This window comes from Lissotriton vulgaris, unplaced genomic scaffold (genome assembly GCF_964263255.1).
Source record: "Lissotriton vulgaris unplaced genomic scaffold, aLisVul1.2 SCAFFOLD_1260, whole genome shotgun sequence".
In the NCBI taxonomy this organism is placed as follows: Eukaryota; Metazoa; Chordata; class Amphibia; order Caudata; family Salamandridae; genus Lissotriton; species Lissotriton vulgaris.
Window position 1 is genome coordinate 590,902 of NW_028248058.1, and position 7,446 is coordinate 598,347.

Consider the following 7,446-nt stretch of genomic DNA (forward strand, 5'->3'; position numbering starts at 1 on the left):
ACAGTCCGAGCTGCTTACTTTCAGCTGAATATGCCTGCTCTTGCAGCGTGGTAAAGTAGCCTCCCGCAGCACTCACTGGGATGCCTCTGGACCTGAGGCGGTAGTCACCCGTCAATCGCTATACCCTCCAGGTGGACCGAGCGGGGGCCCGACCTCTGTAACCGGGTACCCTGATGCTCGCTGCGATCATTATGTGCAGCAGACGTCGGTCTCTTTGCCTCCCGACCATCTTCGTCGGAGTCTAGCTGCCGGTAGAGGACTATTCCCCACTCCCTGCACCACTTGCAAAAAGGTGCCGCAGACTCCGGGAAGCCCGCTCGCTCCTGGATCCAATCTGGGCGCCGTTGCCTCCTCGACAAAATGGCGGCTGTACTCCTCCCTCTCTTGCACCTCTCGAAGTCGCTGCTGCTTCGGTGCCAAGGTGCCTCCGCCATGCAGGTCACCTCCAGAGGGTCCGGGACCTCGGTGCCAGCCGTGTGGGAGCTGAAGGACCGCTTCCTAGGCTACTCCCAACCCGCTCCAGCCACCAGGCCTCACTACCCAGCCCCGGCGACGAGTAAAGGTCCGTCTCGCTGTTGGAGGCAATACGCCTGCCCGATCTTCCTCTCTGCCGCCCGGAAGGGAATCCCCTGTTTGGTACTGGCCGACAATAGCTGAAAACAGGCAGAAGCCGGTGCTTTTACAAGCCGTCGGAGGGAGCTCCGAAGCAGTACTCCTGGTCACGCTCCCATCTTGGCCATGCCCCCGGCGATGACTTTAAGGGGAATTGGAGCCGGGACAGATAAGAGCGGGAGTGTTGAATGTAGCCACCACACTGCGCCAATTCTCCCAAGGCCCACGTCTGAATCTACCCTGTCTCATAGGTCATATATGGCAGCCCATTGGTTTATACTCCTGTGTGCAAAAGGGGTCCAGAGTTTCTCAGTATCCCCAGTGTTACTCTAGCTGGGGGGGGCTCACCTCAGTCTGGGCCCTCAGTCAGGCCATGCCGTTATCCGGTGGCCACCGTGTACCTCAGCGGGAATCTATTCCCTTGTTTGTCCACTTGACCAAATGAGAATCACTCCATCTGGCCCGCAGGTAGTATGTTGAGCACATTGGATCACTGGTCTGTATGCTCCCGTCGATGGGCCCCTCAGGGATGGCCAGCCACAATTAGGAAGTGCCTCGTTGCAATCAGCGCCAATGTCGGAGTCCCAGTCATTTTGATGCAGGGAATCGCCTAGGATCGTATTTGGGCCTCACTCACCCCATGCAGGGCACTCCATGGTTGGGATCTTATGCGGTACAGTGCAAGTGCTCCCTATTGTAAATTGATGTATTTATCAGTGGTTCCATGTTTGGCTATTTGGTTTACTTGTTAGACCCTAGTACAGTGCACTGAGTGTGCCCAGGGCATGTAAATGCAAATGCTGTAGGTGGGCCTGCAGCGCTGCTTGTGCCACCCACAGAAGCAGCCTTGTAAAATGTGTCTAAAGTCTGCCATTGCAGAGCCTACTTGCAGTCTGGTACTGTCATGCTGACTGGGCAAGTGCACCCACATGCCAGTCCCTAAACCTTCCCTTTTCTTCATATCAGTCAACCCTATGGTAGGCCCAAGGGCAGGGTGCATTGTAAGGATAAGGTAGGACAAGCCCTAATGTGTGTGGCGTGTCCTAATAGTGAATTACAGCCATTTTCATTTTTCACTATTGCAAGGCTACCTGTCCTCCCTAGGCCAGAATGGGCTGTTAGAGTTATTATATTTTATAATCCTAACTGTCACAGAGAACTTGGTAGAAATTCTAGTTTGTATGCCTGAACTCAGAATAATAAAATACATCTTTTAGTAAAGTTTATTTTAATATTCTGTGTTTGCAAATACCACTTTTAGAAAGTAGGTATTTGCTTGTCTAACCATTCAAACATGCCTCTGCTAGGCTATGTATTCCAATGTCTGGTTTTGTAAGTGACAAGGCTGGGGAATTCCAGGAGACAGGCTGAGTCACCCAGTGGTGAATAGAGAGATATGCATCTAGATGGGAGGGAGGAGTTGCACCTGAACCTTGAATAGGGCTGTGCCTGCCTTCCATAATGCTGGTCCCATCCCCCGGTGAGTGGCTGATGTCTCTGCCCTGCACACTGAAAGAAGAGAAGTAGTCCTTTAAACAAAGTGTTCCAGACCAGTACTTGCCTTCCACAATGCTGGTCCCTCCTCCTGTGGGGCGTCTGATGTGCCTGCCCTGCACTGTGAAAGAAAAGGAGAAGACTGGTAAACAGAATGCTTCAGAACTGGTTTGGACTAGGCAGAGGCCCCTCGCCCCTCAGAGAACTAAGGATTTTGGGGTATAAATATTGGGACCCTGATCCCATGAAATTAGATCACTTTGGACTACAGGAAGAAACCTTTACTGAGGAAAGGAACGTGAAGAAACTGAGGAGAGACTATTCCCAAGCTGAAGTGCTGGAAATTGTGTTTTCCAACTATTTGTAACTGTGGTTGTTTAACCATCTTGTGCCTGTTCTCTCTTTCCTCCAGGTGTTTTTCTAGAAGGTACAAGGCCATTTCACCTCGGTTTTGTCATTTTTTCACTTTGAAACAGAACTACAGCACGAGTCTGCACTATAGGGGACATGAACTCTCTTGAGGACCACAGGACTAAAGTGGACTTCATCCCCCAAGCAGCAGTGCACCAGGAGGTGTGTTTGTAGAGTGGTGTAAAAAGGGGCATGGCCTCGGACCACCTCTCAGTAATCTCACTGTGTGGGGCTTACTGGAGGTACCTGGTAGGATGGTTAGCTCCCAGGGTCCCTCAGTATTCAAGGGAACTTAATCTCCCAACCCATAACGTGCCAGGAGGCACGTTTGCAGACGTGTGCAGGTAGGGGTCGGGCCTCCTGCGATTTGCCAGATTTCTTTTTATTTTTATTATTTTAGGAAGGGGGCTGTGTGGTCTCCCCTTCCATTAACCCTATTGGGCCCTGGGGACTCCATACCCTGGGGCCTTAAAAAGTCCACAGTGTGGGGCTTACTAGAGGTACCAGGAGTTCTTGTTTGTCCCTAAGGACAAACAGCAGCCAAGGAGACTCCATTCCCCACCCAGCAGCATGCCATAAGGTGCATTTTTCAAAGCGGTGCAGAAAGGTGGCAGGGCCTTTGTGAGTTTCCTGCTTTCTTTTTTTTTGTTTGCTATTTTCTCTGAAGGAGACTGAGTAGCCCACTTCCCTGGACTTTTATTAATTTTTTATAATAATCAAGGGAATGGGGGCTGACCAATCCCCCTCCAAGGCCATGTTTGGCCCTGAACCCCCCCCCATCCCCGGGGCCTGCCACTTTTTAAAAATTGAATTTATTTTACAAAAAGGGAGGGAGCTGCACGCCCATGCTAACAAGGCCGATTCCGGCCCTGGGGACCCCATCACTAATGGCAAGACCATTATACAAAAAAAATTCTAAAAGGGGAGGGGGGCCATGCTGCATCCTACCCAGGTCGGTTTGGCCCCGGTCACTGCCAGCTCCCCGCCTCCTGCGAGAGCTGCCATTACTTTTGGTTAGAAAGAGCTGCTAAAAAATAGCTCCCTCTGTCCAAAAGCAATTGTGCTCAACTGCTTGTAAGCAAGAGCATTTTTTGTTCTCACTTGCATGAAGCAGACCAGAGTTTTCAAGCCATAGCAAACTGCAATGTCTCAGGGTGGAGCTGGCCAAGTGGGGTGACAATCCCCAAGGCATTTTAGGCCTCCTGGAGGAGGGCTGCTTGGCCCCTATCCTTTGTTCAAATATTGCAGTGCAGAGGTGAGGCACGGGTCTGCAACAGACCCCTGTAATTGATGTATGTGTGCCCCGGGGAGGTGGCGGTCCCTGGGGATGTGGGGGAGGCCATAGGGCCTCACCTCATTTTTTAAAGTAGCCCTGGTGATATGGGAGTCTTCACGGCTGTTGGGGGTCCGCAAACCCCCCACAAAATTAGAATTAGCTCTGGGGAGGTATCAGTTCCTGGGGCTTGGAGGAGCCCTAGGAGGAGGCCCTGTGCACCCCTCCTAAATTTACCAATTGCTCCCGGGACCTGGCCAAATAGACTCTCTTGCTTTCTTTTTAAAAAATTTGTAAATCCGTTAAGCAGTTGCTGAGAAATTCCAAAAATAAAAATATCGATATCTGAGCGCCGAGGAGGATTTGCGACTCCTCCCGAGCCCGAGCTTCACTCTGATTGGCTGCCAACATTCCAAACCAGGAAGAGTAGGCAGCCATCTTTTGACTAGGTAACCGAATCACAAGAAATCAGAAAAAAAGTTGATGAAAAATAAGAAAAAGGGGGGGGCCCAAAAAAGTATTTAAAAAAAAAATTGGGGCTGAATTTGTGCTGGGTGCGCAAATTCGGCCAAATTTCTTTTTAAAAATGAAGCGTGGGCTCCCTTGCTTCGCTGTACTTAAGCCCCCGGGTGAACCAGGTCCTGGGGGCATGCCAAATTATGTTGTGGGGGCCCATAGGGCCCACAGGTACCCCACAGCCCTGGGGACCACCACTTGCCCAGGACATAATGAAATAAGGGCGGGCCATGCGGGCCCCCCAATCCCCAGGATCTACCAGCTCCCCAAGGTCTTCTTGAAATTTGGGTGTGGGGGCTTCACGGGCCCCCTTGAGCCCGGGGGACCACCACTCCCCCACACTGCCCCGGGGACCATCACCTCCCCGGGGCATTGAATATGGTAATATGGGGTCTGTTACGGGGCCCCGGGGACCACCACCTTCCTGGGGCTATGCAAATGACATCACTGAAGACATCATCCAGTGACTGTTTTCCTCTAGAGTTTAAATATGTTATCTATATATATATATATAGGCCAAGGTGTATTGAAGAATGAGTGGGTATATGAGTGTCTGAATAGATGATTTAGTATGTGCATGACTGACTGTCTAAGTGAATGAATAAATGTGTCTTACTGAATGCATGAGTTAGTGACTAAACTGTGTGAATGTCTGTATCAGTCTGTAAGTTGGTGTGTAAGTGGCTGCATGGGCTGGTGAGTAGCTACATGATTGTCTATATGGGTTATTGATTGGTTGTGTGAGTATCTGCATGGGTATGTGGGGGGTGTGACTCTGCGTAGATGTGTGAGTGGGTGATTCATTGGGTGTATGTGGTACATGTGTGAGTAACTGCATATGTGAAAGGCGGTATATGTGACTGTTGGAGTATATAAATTACTACATGTGAGAGTGAGTGATTGTGAGAGTGGCTGTATGGATGAGTGTGTGCTTGGGTATCGTTACTTGAGCTTCTGAAATTGACTCGCTTGTTTACCAAGAGCCTCTGTAATTGACTAGCACTGTGCGAGAGCCTCTGTAATTGACTAGCGCTGTGCGAGAGCCTCTGTAATTGACTAGCGCTGTGCACGTTTAGCTTGTAAACCGACCAGGAATTGACTTTGGCGCCGCTCTCTCAGCTCTCAGCTCTATATTGTAGCGCGACATTTGCTCTCTGTGCCTGCTGGCGCTTTAACAGGACAGTAGGCGCGCTGGTCCATTTGCTGCCCCTGCCTCACTTTCCCTTTGACCCTCCATTTTGTCTGTAGCAGTTCCCTGGCCCGCCCCTCCTCCCCGCTACCGCCTCCCAGCTGCTGCCCCTCCCACGCTCCGCCCATTCCACTCTCCATTAAATGCCAGATGTCCCAACGTGCAGCGTCCACGCGCTGCGGCCTTGCCAAAGGTGCGCCAAAGGTAAGCCCGTCTACGCCCGTCCGCGCCTGGACCGCGCCCAGTGCCAGACCCCCTGGCCCCCGTCCCACCCACCCCACCCGCATTACTTACGCCGCATTCTCCCTCCTAGCCCTTAACCCCTCTCCGACTGCGCTCAAGCCGCCCCCGGACACACCCATGGACCCTTCACGTGCAACTCCTGCAAGTTTGACGGCACCAAAACCAACTCCACATCCACTAACACTAAACAGAGACCTGACGCCAACCACCTTAAATGCATCCTACTCAATACCCGCTCAGTCCACAGGCACGCCATCGACCTCTGGAATCTACTAGACACCTTCTCTCCAGATGTCGCCTTCCTAACAGAAACATGGATGAACTCTACTTCAGCCCCAGACATCACCATTGCCATCCCGGAAGGTTACAAGATCATCCGTAAGGACCGGACCGACCAAACAGGAGGAGGCATCGCTATCATCCACAAGAAATCCATCCGCATCTCAACCAGCTCAGACGTCAATCTCGCAAACACTGAACACCTCCACTTCCAGATCCTCATCGACCCCAAGACCACACTCAGAGGCACCCACCTCTACAGGCCACCAGGACCCCGTGCACAATTCAGTGACGACATCACGGACTTCATCACCCCGCACGCCCTCCCCTCCGAGGATTACATTCTTTTGGGAGACCTCAACTTTCATCTTGAAAAGAACAACGACCGCTACACCACCACCCTTCTCGCCAACCTCGGACTTAAACAACTTCTCACTACCCCCACCCACATCGCAGGTCACACACTCGACCCTATCTTCACCTCCAGCAAACATGTCTCCTTCAGCCACACCACAGCTCTCCTCTGGATGGACCACAGCTGCGTTCACTTTACCTACAACAAGACCACAACCAACAACCATCCTCAACCCACTCTGCGAAGAAACTGGAATAAAATCACCATCGACCAGATCTCCTCATCACTTCTTCAAAACCCCCCTGCCCACTCCACAAACCCCGACCAAGCAGCCATTAACCTCACCCAATGGCTTTCCAACAGCGCCGACATCCTAGCACCGTTGAAAAAACGTCAAATCAATCTAGGCAGCAAGACGACCTCCTGGTTCAACGATGATCTTAAGAAATCTTAGAAACTCTGTCGCTCCCTTGAGAAGGCCTGGAAAAAAGACCCAAACACCAGCACCAGGGATGCCTTCAAAAACGCCACCCGCACACACCACCAACTAATCTGGTCTGCCAAGAAAGCCGCTTTCAAGGACAGACTAGATAACAACGCCCACAACAGTAAGGAATTATTCAACATCTTCAAGGAATTTACCAACCCCTCAGCCAACTCCAACGACATCACCCCCTCTCAAGCCCTCTGCGACTCACTAGCCTCATTCTTCCACAACAAGATTGCAGAAATCCACAACAGCTTCGACAACCGACCCGAGGACCAACCCACCCACCCCTCTGCAGGACCCCCACCCCCCTTGAACATCCTCAACGACTGGAACCCAATCTCCACTGAGAACACCATCCGCCTGATGAACTCCATCCACTCAGGATCCCCCACTGACCCATGCCCTCACCACATCTTTAACAAAGCAGACTCCATTATAGCACCGCACCTCCGAGACGTCATCAACTGCTCCCTCAACTCCGCTATCTTCCCGGAAAGTTGGAAACATGCCGAACTCAGCGCCCTTCTGAAGAAACCTACTGCTGACCCCACCGAACTCAAAAACTACCGCCCCATCTCGCTCCT